The sequence below is a fragment of the Peromyscus californicus genome, unplaced genomic scaffold, assembly GCF_007827085.1.
Source record: "Peromyscus californicus insignis strain IS unplaced genomic scaffold, ASM782708v3 Scaffold_20__1_contigs__length_68692818, whole genome shotgun sequence".
Classification (NCBI taxonomy): domain Eukaryota; kingdom Metazoa; phylum Chordata; class Mammalia; order Rodentia; family Cricetidae; genus Peromyscus; species Peromyscus californicus.
Genome location: NW_026294503.1, coordinates 65,500,252 through 65,513,799, shown reverse-complemented (window position 1 = coordinate 65,513,799; position 13,548 = coordinate 65,500,252). Strand labels below are relative to the sequence as shown.

The 13,548-nt window shown below is 51.2% G+C and overlaps 1 protein-coding gene across 5 annotated transcripts in view; it reads left to right on the top strand.

The window, feature by feature from the left end:
- Positions 1-1,069: 1,069 nt before the first annotated feature.
- Positions 1,070-13,548, top strand: part of Galnt6 (polypeptide N-acetylgalactosaminyltransferase 6) — a 38,953-nt gene continuing 26,474 nt past the window's right edge. The window contains exons 1-2 of one of the 5 annotated variants that reach the window (XM_052748997.1): positions 1,070-1,442; positions 9,502-9,727. The gene's annotated coding sequence lies outside the window, so the exon portion shown is untranslated. Of the gene's footprint in view, positions 1,443-4,370; positions 4,482-9,501; positions 9,728-13,548 lie in introns of those variants that run through there. The other 4 variants (XM_052748995.1, XM_052748993.1, XM_052748996.1 and 1 more) reach the window with 4 other exon arrangements.

Sequence of the window (13,548 nt, the reverse complement as noted above, 5' to 3'; positions counted from 1 at the left end):
TTGCTCTATAGACCAGGCTGGCCTGGGACTCACAGAGATCCGCCTGCCTCTGCCTCCCATGTGCTGGGATTACAGGCGGCCTAATCAATTCTTATTTTAAAAGATAGCTCACTGAAAACAGCTTCAGAATGTGAGGCATACAACACTGGCTGGCGCGGCTTCTTGGAAAGCCAAGCACAGCCTCTTTCCAGCTCCAAGGTGGAGTCAGTGGTCAAGAGCCTGCCCCGGGCAAGTGTGAGCCCCTCACCCCAGGTCCTGTGGGGACCTGACAAAGATCACATATCCCTGATGGCCAGCTAGGTGAGAGGGCAAAGGTGATAAGTCAAACCTAGGCAGGGAGTCTAACAGCCAAGGAAAGAGAAATAGGACAACATCCTCTCATCTGCAGAAGGAAAGCTGGGGTCCCAGGCAGGAGAGCTGTGGGGGGAGGCCCTGACCTAAGTAAGTCTGCAGAGGAACCACAGGGACTGGAGCCTGAACCCTCAGTCCTGGTCTCGGACGTGGAGGGGTGGGCGATGGAGCACGTGGAGCTGGCTCCCGAGCAGTGGTGAGGTGACTATGCCAAGAATGTGGGGCACCTCCCTTACTAGGCCTGTGAAAGTGCAGCCCTTCCTCAAGTGAGTTAGGGTAGCTTTGGCCTGTGTTCTGCTGGCTTTTCCAGAACACCCCTCAGCGGTTCAACTCAACCACAGGGTTTACTTCCTTACTTCTGGATATCTTTCTTTCACTGCTTCTGTATGTCTGGCTGGGGTCAGCCTGGCTTCTTGTCCCTCATTCTCCTCCTCGCCTTCTCTCCTTCTTCCTTCCTTTTTTGAGCCTAGATTTCTCCTATTTATTCTCTGCCTGCCAGCCCTGCCTATCCTTTCTCTGCCTAGCTATTGGCCATTCAGCTCTCTATTAGACCTAAGGTGCCTCAGGCAGGCAAGGGGAAACAGATGCAACATATCTTTTCATAATTAAATAAATGTAGCATAAACAAAAGCAACACACCTTTACACGGTTAAAGTTATATTCTGCAGCATAAACAAATGTAACACATCTTTGTCTAGTTAAATAATATTCTACAACAGGGAGGGGAATTGATGTATCCACAAATTATCTGTCTCAGACACATGGACGAGCCTCTGGGCTTATGCCCAGCACGTCCTGCGCTGCTGGCCTCGGGCTCCGGACAGGAACGCGTGGCTCCCTGCTCTCGCCGCCTGGAACATGCAGTGCCCGGTGCCAGTGGCCTGGGGTGGCGAGGGCCTGAGATCTGGTCTAGCCGTGGACCCTGCAGCCTCGGACCCGCGCTTCCCGGGTCGGAGCCGAGTCGCTGCACCTGCCCGAGCGGGGCGGGGCGCCACCCGCGACAGGACCCGCCCCGGACCCGCCCTCCCGGCCGCCCCGTCGGGAAACCGGCGAGCGGCTCGGCGGGCGACGGCTCGGTCTCGGCGCGATAGGTAAGCAGCAGCGGGGCGCGCAACCCCGGGGTGCCCTGGGACCCGGCAGCCTGCAGCTCCTGGGGACTCGCGCTCGCTCTGAGCCCCGGCTCCCCGCCTCCCCGCACCCCGCCCCCCTCCTCTCCGACCGGCAGTAAAATGAAGGGGCCGAGCCAGACACGTCCTCTGTGCCCGTCCGGCGGCGGGTGGCAACTAGCGCCTCCCCCGGGAGGGACCCTCTCCATCTTTGCGGTCCAGAAACCGGGGGACGAGCCGGGAGCTCAACCCTGCGCCTCCCCAGATTGGACCACCTCGTGTGTTCAAGCGCGGGAAGTCCTTCCGAGAGGGTCCTTCCTGCCGTGTCACCCCTGCGCGGAAGGGACAAACCAGGGGAAGCCTCGTTAGTGGGGGGCCCCTCAGAGCCCTTGCCTGATTGATCCTCTCCCCCCGCACCGCCCATGCTTGGCGCTTTTGAGGAGTAGAGAACAGAGTTCTGTGATATTGGCTAGGGAGTGTGTGGTGGCTGTGACTGTCACCAACTTCCTGATTCTCTCCCTCACTTGTTCCATACCTCGTGATGACTATAAGGAGAGTCCTCCTGTTCCTTGCCCAAGGGCCGGTTGTCCCAGACTCCAGACCACGGCTTGTGCGGGCTCTGCTGATGAGTGCTTGCCCACAGAGCTCAAAGAGGAACCCCTGTCCTAAGCAGGAATTCGCCACAGTGGTTCCAGGGAGCGCTTTAAGATTGCACTCTGAGCTCATCCCGACACCCGTAAAGACAGGCACCGGCTGAGGTTAAAGGCTCTAGACACACCAAAGAGCCTCCAGGGCTATGTTCACTTAACCGCAGATGTGTGTGCATTACACAGGCCCTCCTCTCCTCCCCGACGGCAGAGCTGTTCCCCTGTCATCAGAGAAAAGCAAAGAAGGATGAGATAGGCAAATTCATGTGATGACTGGATCAGGGTTTTGAAATACACTTCTTTCAAATTTCCCAAGAGTAGCGTGCATCATCACAGGCACTCCCCAGCTCCGTTTTATCGGCCACAGCCACGTGCCTCAGGAGCCCAGAGGTGGCAGGAGAGAGCTGCTGTGGGGTAGTACCAGGACCCAAGAGCAAGACAGGACTGTCAAAAGGAAGTGTATAGAGCAAGAGACACTGTGGAGGAAATTGGCTGCTGAGTAATCACTGCCCATGCTGGTACTGCCTCCAGCCCACAGAAGAGTCCAGGAGCAGAAGCGTCCAGGAGCCGGGAGGCCCCATGGGTATTGTCAGGCGCCCTCTGAGATCAGAACTGTCTTAGTCCAAGTTCAGCTGGGAGAAACCCAGACACAAGGCTGACTGAGTTCTTGTAGCCATTGCCTAGAACAGAAGTCAGGCTGGGGAGGGGCAGCCTCATCCTCACCTGAGCTCGGTCCCAGAGGGAGGCAGTGTATAATGAAGGCTGCAGGTGGCTGACTCAGCTCTGCCACACTAATGTGGCTGTGTAACCTGGCCACGTCACGTAAACACTCCCTGGGCAAATGAGGAGGCGCTCCTGGAAGTGAGGTGCTGGAGCTTCAGGGACCAACCAGACGTAAGATGTGTCACGGCTCTGGACAGACGTGAGCCTGGGTGGGAATCCTGCCCCGGCTTTTTCCTAGTGGTGTGCCGCGGTTGAGCTAGTCTCCCTGGGCGTCAGTTTCCTTCTGGGTAAGACGGAAGGCAGGAGCTGGACATGTGGCTCAGCTGGCAGAGTGTTTGCCTAGTATGCATGAGACCCTGGGTCTAGTCTCCAGCACGGCATAAACTGGGCATAGTGACACGTGCCTGTAACCCAAGCACTGGGGCGGTAGAAGCAGGGGAATCCAAAGTTCAAGGTCATCCTTGGCTACATAATGAGTTTGAGGCCAGCCTGGGCTACACAAGACTCTGTCTCAAAGCAAAAGCAAAAACCGAAACCAAACAAAAAAAGAAAACATAACTTGTGTGAGGTTTGTTTTGTTTTGTTTTTTAATTCTATTTTTGTTTTTTTCAGACAGGGTCTCTACATAACCCTGTCTGTCCTGGAACTCACTCTGTAGACCAGGCTGGCCTCAGACTCCTAGAGACCCACCTGCTTCTGTCCCCAACCCCCAAGTGCTGAGATTAAAGGTGTGGAGGATGGGGCAAAAGAATTGCTTGAGCCCAGGAGTCAGGCTGAAGGCAAGCCTGGGTGACATACTGAAGTGACAGGATGAGTCCTTGTAGGCAATATCTTTTTTGCTTGAAAAAGCAAATGAAAGAGGATGATAGCATCGCTCTAAACATCCCTGGGTCTGATGGACACATTCCAGTGTCTCCAGTTGTGGAAGCAAAGCTGAGTACCACAGCGGGTGTTTGGCTGTGCCAGAGCTCGGGTGAACTTGGCTCTTCATATACCCTCAGCCTTTCTTCTGGAAAAGCCCAAAATGTCCAATCGTGGCCGATGGGATCAGAGTGAGGGTTTCAGTGAGCAGGAGGTCAAGTGCAGGGCAGTGCCTGTCGCTGTGTGGATCTCAATGCTGTAATTGTGCTGGGCGAAAGGCTGGTGTGGTAAACAAAGATGGACTCAGCCCGGGGAGAAAAGGGCTCTGAGAAGGACTCCACTGGCACCTGAGAGCCCGGTCCCGAGCCCTAGGGAGAAATGTGCAGGAAGAAACTCCATTCTTACCTGCAGCTCTGCATCTAATGCAAAGGACAGACAGGGAAGGAAGTGACTCCACACACACATACATGCATGCACACACACATATTCACGCGCATGTGCGCACACATGCATGCACTCCCCCACACATGCATGATTATAAACACACACATGAGCATGCACACGCACATATATACACATACTCTTGAACACACGCATGCATGCGTACACACACACACCCTCAGTGCAGAGGGATGGATACCTTGAAGGTGGGAGGCTGGCCTAACAGTCAGAACACGCATTCTGGATGCAGAAGCTTGGGAAACAGGCCTTGTGGACTTGGGTGCGTGGGCTTGTTGTTTCACTGTCCTCCGTGACTCTAGTGGGAAAGTCCCACATGGAAGAAGCATGACAGGTAAGTGCCCTTGGAGACAAAGATGCACACCAGCCCCCAGAGGCAGTGGCACACCTAGAAAACCTTGTTTTCTTTGTTTTTTTAGAGACAGGGTTCCATGTAGCCTAAGGTTGCCTCAAATTCTCCATGTAAATGAACGTGACCTTGAACTCTTTTATTTATTGATTTAATCTTATGTGTGCAAATGTCTTTCTTGCCTACATTCGTGTATGTGAACCCTGTGCATGCCTGGTGCCCACGGAGGTCAGATGAGGGCGTTGGATCCCATGGGGCTGGAGTCACGGGTGGTCATGAACCACTCTGTCCTCTGCAGGAGCAGCAAATGCTCGTAAGCACTGAGCTGTCTCTCCAGTCCCTGGCCTTGAACTCTTGATCCTCTGTTCTGTGCTTTCCAAGGGTTGAGAATACAGGTTTGGGCCACCACGCCCTACTAGGAAAACTTCTTTTTATTTGTTTTTAATTTAACTTTAATTATGTGTATGTGTGTGTGCCAGAGAGGAGTTGGATCCCCCTGGAGCTGGAGTTCCAGGCAGTTGTGAACCATCAGATGTGGATGCTGGGAACTGAACTTAGGTCCTCTGGGAGAGCAGTAAGCTCTCTTAGCTGCTGAGCCATCTTTCCAGCCTCAGAAGATACCTTGAAAAAAAAAAAACCAAGAAGTTGTAAGTAAGAGTTTAAATTGTCTACTTTGTTTTTGCTTTGTTGAGATCTTAGGAAGGGAAAGACAGCCATGCCAAGCGTCTGGTTAGGCTGGAAGGTAAATGCAGATTGGAAGCTGACTACTGGATGATTCTGCCACAGTTGAATAGCCTTCGTCTAAAGAAACGTGACCAGGGCTTTGCTCATCGTGAAGTGGAGAAGCCCAAAGGAATCTGGCAGGCAGGCACTACACCTCGCCCTCCAGGGCGAGTGAGAACAGCTTTTAGCAACAGTTTTGAGTGGAGAGGAAGGGCTGGGGGTGAGGGGGGACCCAGGAGTCAGGGCATAATCAGCAAGGGCTTGGTGATCTTGGTACTGTGAAGGGATTGAACATAACAGATCTTGGCATGGACCAGGATTTAGGGGTGCTGGAAGCAGCGGGGACCTGCTCAAGTCAGTGGGCTTATCTGGCTGCTTGCAAACCTGAGTGCTGTGGCTGAAGGACATATCCAGCCGGCCTGGGCAGGACTCCTGCAGCCGAGAGCAGAATGCCAGGGAGAAGAGCGGGTCAAACTTCCGCTCACCAACCTCTAGCCCCAACCCTTAGGACCACCTGTCCCATGACCCCACACTTGTCTCTTCCCTCAACAGGGAACATGTGGCAAAACTCAATTCAAGCTCTGGGAGGTTAGAGAGGCCCACCTCCTCCCACCCGAGACCCTCCGTCCCTGGAGTCCTGGGGATAAAGCCTGTGTGCTGCTGAACTGCCCATGTAGCTGCCTGTTGTTCTGAGTTTCAGTGAGTTTTGCTTGGAGTAAAGACAAACAAAAATGTAACAAATGCCTTTAACACCAAACCCAGATCCTATTACACGGTGGTGAGAAAAACTCGTTGGTTTTTCAGGAGAAAATCTGTTTGGATAACTTCAGTTCCGCATTTTATGTAAACCTAAATGAACCTAGATGTGCTGGGGGGGAGGGGGGAGGCGTTTTGACGGACTGGCTACAGAAATAACTTGTCACACCGTTCTGGGAGAATGCACCCTATCACTGTAGTGCTGATCTTCAGGAAGAGCAAAGTGTGCGTTAAGGGGCAACTCGGGGACAGGGAGTGGAAATCTCCCACTGTCTGTGACCAGAGGCAGCCGAGGGGGAAGGAAAGCTTTGGAGAGCGTCTTCTCATAGTGTGACTACAGGAGAGGAGAGGCTACCCGGCTTGATGACATGGCATGGAGGACAAGGGATAGCCACTTAACCAGACAGCCTTGTCGCACCCTTCCCCCTCCAGGATCTTGAAACCAAGCTGTTCCTTCTCCACCATGATGTCCACCTGCATACATCTACGCACCTGGTCAGAGTGACTCCACCCTACACTTTTTAAGAGATTTGTAATTGAGCCAATTAACTTGAGCAAATATCCTGTGGTGATGGCGTGACAGCTCTCTTCCTGCAGGCCACGTCTATGCTCTCCCTGAGGTGTGTGGTCCATTTGAATAAACAGGAAGAAACTTCATTACAAAGAGGCCACCTGGCCAGCCAGGGTGTGTTCTGGGCAGCTGACCCTGTCTTTCTCTTGAGCCAAGACCTCACTTGGTACTTCCTAGTTTCGGCATCTTTAAGCATTTGATCCCCGAGTGGGAGCTGGAGAGAAGGGAATGGCAGTGAGGGGGTTAGGAGTGGAAGGGAGACTCAGAAGAGCCCTGTCCCTCCATGGGGAGGTAAGAGCGGCAGGAACATAGCAATGGTCTGAAAACTGAAACCCAGGACCTGCTGCTGGGAGATGCTAGCTGGGTGTCACCAGTGAAGTCATCCAGCCAAGCTGGGCTCAGCTATAAAACAAGGCTGCTGGGTACCCAGATAGTTCAGACAGCAAGCGAGGTGTGAGTGCAGAATGCCACCTAACTCAAACCCTTGCGGGAAGTGTACTCAGCATCGTTAGAAAACCGCTGTCCAAGGTTTAACCCCTCACTCATTCCAGTTATAACAGGCTGGGTCACTTACTCCATACAGTTGGTACTTCAGACTTTGCCAGGGACAGAACAGTACAAATGGCCCTGGAAGTCTAGGAGTCCAGGCATAGAGACACGTGGACACAAGGCAGGCTTGTGTCACGATGAGAATCAAGAACAAGGAAAGACAGGAGGCCAGAGCTGGAGGTGTGGCCAGTGGTAAAAAGCCCTTGCCTAGCATTATGAAGCCCTGGGTTAGATCCTCAGCGCTGGGGGTCGGGGCAGGGGCAGGGGGGGTTGTGGGGGAGGAAGAAAGCCAAAGACAGGTCAATAAGGGGAGCAGGTCAATGCTGTTCTAGTTTTAGGAATTTTGTGTACTCGATTTTTCATATTGCTTTACTGAAGATGACATAAAACCAGAGAGGACTTTTCCGGAAGAGGCCAGCAGTAGGATCGGGTTGTGCCACACAAGCTTTAATGTGTGACTACAAAGAAGGGCCTTTTCCTGGACCTGGAACTCATGTTTTTAACAGGATAGCTTAAAAGTCTCACGGCAGTTTTACACTTGTAATAACATCAGAAGTATAAAGTATGTGAAGTAACAAAAATTACCCCAAAATGGGATCATTTAAACATGTTCACCTTCATTTAGAAGTATAATTTTTGAAGAACACATTTTTCAGGTTTTATTTTATTGCGTTGCATCTCATCTTTGAGACAAGTCCTCACGTAGCCCAGGCTGGCTACACACTCTGTATAGCCCCATGACCTTGAACTTCTGAGCCCCCTGATGCCACCTCCTGAGTGCTGAGATTAGGTGTCACCTAACCTAGTCTATACGGTGCTGGGGACGGAGCCAAGGGCCTCGTGCCAAGCCCCTGACCCGCTGAGCTATATCCCCGGCCCGAGTTCTGATTTTTTTTTTTTTTTTTTTTTTTTTTTTTTTTTTTTTTTTTTTGGTTTTTCGAGACAGGGTTTCTCTGTTTAGCTTTGAGCCTTTCCTGGGACTCACTTGGTAGCCCAGGCTGGCCTCGAACTCACATAGATCAGCCTGGCTCTGCCTCCCCAGTGCTGGGATTAAAGGCGTGTGCCACCACCGCCTGGCAAGTTCTGATTTTTATATCAAGTAATGTTTATCACCTTCAGGAGGATGAAATAATATTAAATTTCGATTATTCAAAGTTCATAAACTAAAAGCAAAAATCAAGTTTTCCGAAGATCCTTGTTGAATGTAGCATTTGTGCCTCTGAAATTAGTAACGCTAAGAGCTATCCTGAGACTTTGGTATATGCTCCAGCCATAAGTAATAACCGAGAGGAAAATATGATAAAATAATGCCATGTAGTTTTGGGGTTTTGTTGTTGTTGTTTTGTTTGTTTCTGTAGTGCTAGAGACGGCACGTGCTGGGCAAGTGCTCCACTGCTGAGGGATGTCCCCAGCCCGACGTGTGGTACACTTGTTTCTCCTCTTTTTTTTTAGGCAGTCCCTCACTGTGTAGCTCTGGCCTGGAACACACTATGTAGACCAGGAGGGTCTTAAACTCTTAGTGATCCACCTGTCTCCTGGGTGCGGGGACTAAAGACATGCACCACTATAACTATCTTTTCATATTCTGGCCTTCTTTAAAATTAATTTTTGTTTATGTGTATGACTGTTTTGTCTGCATGTATGTCTGGTGTCCTAGGAGAGGGTGCTGGATCCCCTGGAGCTAGATAGAGTTCTGAGCAGTTGTGATCCCTCATGTGGGTGCTGGGAACAGAACCAGCGTCCTCTGCAGGAGCAGCAAGTGCTCTTAACCGCTGAGCCATCTCTCCAGCCCCTTCTAATGTCCCCCTCCCCCCAATTTTGGTCATTTAAAGACCTTTTCATACAGTGACAGGTTGGTTGGTATCAGTATTTGGGTAGACCCTGGGCTCTGCTTTCTAGGGCAGTGAGAGAAGTGAGTCCGTGCTGTGTCTAGTGGAGTCCATCCCATTTGTTCAGTCTGGGAACGCTTCCTCAACCAGGATTTGGGGCATCTTGGCTCTGGCCGTCTGAGAAGCAACAGACCCAAGGGAGGGAAAAGACCCAGGAATGGACCACCAGCAGCAGGGAGGGCTGTCAGCAGACCTGCTGCTGGTGGCCTGGAGGCCAGGCTGCGCAGGCCTGAGCAGTAGGGACATGGGTCCTGCAGGGCCCTGAACTTAACCAACTACTACACCGGGGCTTATTCCTTTCCCAAGGCTTGTGGGGTGCAACCTCTTGGCCTTGATAACCATGATTCTAGGCCTTGCGTCTGCATGGAGCAGGAACCCTTGACCCCAAAGCCCCGTGGCATCCATGAAGTTGGCATTTCTCTAGGGATATCTTCCGTTGCCGGCATGCTGAGCCAACACTGCAGAGAACAAGTCCCTTCCTGCCAAGTCTAATCACAGGTGTCTCGTTTCGTTTCAGGATGTGGTTAGAACCTTGAGGAACTGCGGGTTCCAGAGAGAACACTTTCGACAGCCAGACTGGATCCAGAGAGCAGATGCTCCAGAGGAGTTCAGTTTAACCCAAGGTCTCTTTCTCCAGGGACAATAAAAGGAACAAAGGTGTCTGCCTCTTCAAGGGACCACAGACAGCGCCTGGATGAGGGTGCTGGAGTGACGGGTGACTCCAGGAGGCCTTCCTGGAGGAGGTGAGTCCCGGCCTGGCTCTGGCTAGTCACCACAGCATTACCATGCCTATGTCTCCAGCTGTGCCCACTCTCACGCTGGAGTGGGAAGTAAACAGAAAGCTGCCAAAGTGTGCAGACCGCAGGGTGGCTCAGCAGACCTGCCTGAGTCTGCCGAGCTTGGGCTGCTCTTGACAGTCCCTAGACTGAGGTCTGCAGCTCAAGCAGAGCCCCTGGGGCCTGGCCCTCAGCATCTCAGCCCCTGGGAAAGAGCCTCCACACACCATCCTGCTTCCCTCCTCAAAGCCTTCTTCGTAAGACCTGGAGGGAGCCCTGCCTTTTTTAAAAATTTCTTTATTTTATGCGTATGAGTGTTTTGCTTGCGTGTATGTCTGCGTACCGCTTGGGTATCTGGTGCCTGTGAGGCCGGAAGAGGGCATCAGATCTCCCAGAGTTTGGAGTTACAGCAGTTGTGAGGTGTCATGTGGGTGCTGGGAATTGAACCCGGGTCCTCAGAGCACATAGCCCTCTTAACTGCTGAGTTGTTTCCCCAGGACTCTCTCTCCCACTTCCTGTTCTATAGGAAGACCTTCACATTCCTTGGGGAAAAGCGTTGAGTCTCACACCCCGTTGTGTATGTACCTTTGTGTCCCACCCTAAGATCCTGGCTGCTCCTTAGGTCGGATCTCCAGGTCTAGATCTTACTTGATCATCTGAGCAGCACCGCGCCCACCTCATCGGCCACCAGCTGTTGTGTTCCTCTCCCTAGAAAACCCTTCCTGGAAAATTGCCCCACATTTCTCAGGGGCAAATGGCACAGGACTGGAGCTCGGCTTCAGCCCCACCACCTCCAGCCAACGACAGCTCCTCGTCTCTGGCCTCCTGTTCCCACCATCCTGGGCTGCTGCTCTCTAATTGGCCATTCCATCTCAGCCTGGGATGATGCTCTTTGCTTGAAATATGCTCAGCTTGTTCAGACAACTAAAATGAACTCGTGTGCCCAGCGCAAGCTTTTCCCTGTGTGGTGTTTTGTTTGGTCTTCCTCCATTTACCACTTCCTATACACCCCTCCTAACACCCAGTGGCACCCCTCCTGTGCTCCCTTCTTGCTTCGTAATCTCTGGGGTCTGACTAACCGTGCACTCCCTGAGGGGAGGCCTTACTCATCCCTGCCCTTCCTGAGTCCCTGGCGCATAGCACGTCTTCCGTTCCTATCAACAGAATCAATAATGCCTCTCGTATTCTAGATAATCCTTAATACAAAACAGGAATTGAAAAAAAGATTTATTGGTTTTTATTTTGTGGGTGTGGGTGTTTTGGTTGCATGTATGGATTTGTGCCATATGCAGGAAATGCCCTTGGAGGCCAGAAGAGGGTACTGGATCCCCTGGCGTGAGTAACAGGAAGTTGTCAGCTGCCATGTTTGTGTTGGGAACTGAACCCAGGTCCTCTGTGAGAATGGCGAGCACTCCTAATTGCTGAGCCATTGCTCCAACCTCAAACTGAGGATTCCTTTCATTTGATTTTTGGTAATGCTGTGAGAGAAACCACCTGTCTCCCCGGCACAGACTGAGCTGGCCGGCCGTTGAGTCCAGGCTGGCCATGTACTTATTCTCCACATGCAAGGGACTCCCGACACCCGGCTTCCCATGGGCAGGACACGCTGCGGGGTGAGTTAAGGGCCCCAAACAGCTCAAGCAGAGTCATTGTCTTTTCTTCAGAGTAGACTGAACAGGTAGATTACTGTGTACACAGCAAGGAACAGGGAGTGTGTGTTGGGGGGCCGGTAACTATCCTGCCACCAGTCCAGGATCACGTTTAAGCAAAGCATGCAAGGTGTGATGATGTGGCTTTGGCCAAGGGACAGATGCCTGCGGGTAATTGCTGGGAAACTGCACAGGGCTTTATTCACGCTAACAATAGAAGTGCTTGAGGGCTTAGAAAATGACATGAGCTCTGCGGTAGGTTTCACATACATCTCCTAACCTGATCCTCAACGCAGCCAACACAGCTAGGTGTTAGTGACGCCTAGTCTATAGATGAGGAAATCAAGGCTTAGACGGATAAATCTCCCAAGGGTCACACGTGGCTAATGGCAGAAACACTATTTTTTTGAAAACTGACTGTGCACACTGGTAAGACTGCCAAACTTCTGAGAAATGTTGCCTTTTCTCCCTTAATCCTGTACTAACTGTAGTGGTAGACGCTCTTCTAAAGGGGGACTGAGCCTGAGGCCGTGCCTCTTGCCGTCAGCGTCTATCAGCTAGTGATCTTTGTACTAGCTTAGCTCCCGCAGGAGGTTGTTCATACTCTTCCTCTGACTGGGGTGCTGCCTAGCAAACCCCCACCCCATGCCTAGTCCTGCCTGGAAGGTGTTGTCATAGAATCTCAGGTTGAAAACAGCAACAACAACAACAATTCATCTGGAATTAGTGGCACATGCTCATTATCTCAGCTTGTGGGAGCTGAGGCAGGAGATCATGGGTTTTAGGCCCATGAAATACATAGTGAGACCCTGTCCAAAAAATAACTGCCAGACAGTGGTAGAGCATGCCTTTAATCTCAGCATTTAGGAGGCAGAGGCAGGTGGATCTCTCTGAGTTTGAGGCCAGCCTGGTCTACGGAGTGCGTTCCAGGACAGCCAGGGTTACATAGAGAAACCCTGTCTCAAAAAAACAACACACACACACACACACACTAAGTGAGTAAATACAGAAGAATCCACTTGGCCCTTGGATAACATGTGTTTGAACTCCATGGGCCCACCCATATGTGCATTTTGAGGGGCAGGGAATTTTTGACACTCTGAAAAACTAACAAATGAACCTAGAAATGTATTTTAATTAGCTATGTTATGAATGCATAAAATATATGGAGATAATAATGTATCTGGCACAAAAGATACACAATCTATTGTGTGTGTATGTTTTTAATAGTCTCATATGGTCCAAATTGACCTTGAACTTACGAGGTAGCTGAGGATAGCCTTGAACTTCTGGTCCTCCTGCTTCTGCCTTCTGAGTGTTAAGATGACTTGCCCACCACATTCTGCCAACTAAGCTACACCCCCAGCCACATAAATCTATGCACAGTTTATCAGAACGTGGGCACACAAGCGCTCGGTGTACATGGTGCTCTGTGAAGCTGAAAGCAGTGTAACAGATCTAGGGTGCATGGTCAGTCCCAGCTGGAGGTGGGGAGCGAGCTCTGTGAGGAGTGTGTTTACACACGTGAGGCCTCACACCTGAAATGAGTCACAATTGCATAAAGTGAACTGTAATACGTGCAGTACTGAAATCTGTGTAAACATACTGTGGTCATAATCTCATAGCTTCCTCTCCTGTGCTCCTGTGGTAACCTCAAGCGCCGTGAGTAGCTGCCTACAATGTCCTTGGACACTAATTGTCTCCAACTGAGCTGTTCATTCTTCCAGAAAAATCTGACATCATGGTACACAGTGATCTTTCATAGTTAATGTGCATTGGCCACCATACAGAGTATACATGTGCATTGATTGATGGCGTTTGTTATCAGGCAGACTTCCAGTCAGTAGCCACTGGTGGTAGTTTTAGGGGAGTCAAAAGTTATGTTTTCAACTGAATAGGAAGTTGACACCTCTAACCCCTGCATTTTTTCAGGGTCCACTGTATTTATGAAATATGTGTCAGACATAAAGAATAAGCGTAGGTGAGGTGTGGTACCACACGCCTTTAATCCCAGCACTGGGGAGGCAGGATCTCCTCTGTGAGTTCCAGGCCAGCCTGGTCTACATAGTGAGTTCCAGGCCAGCCTGGTCTACACTGAGAGACCTGTCTCAAAAGGAAGAGGAAGGGTCTTAATCAGCT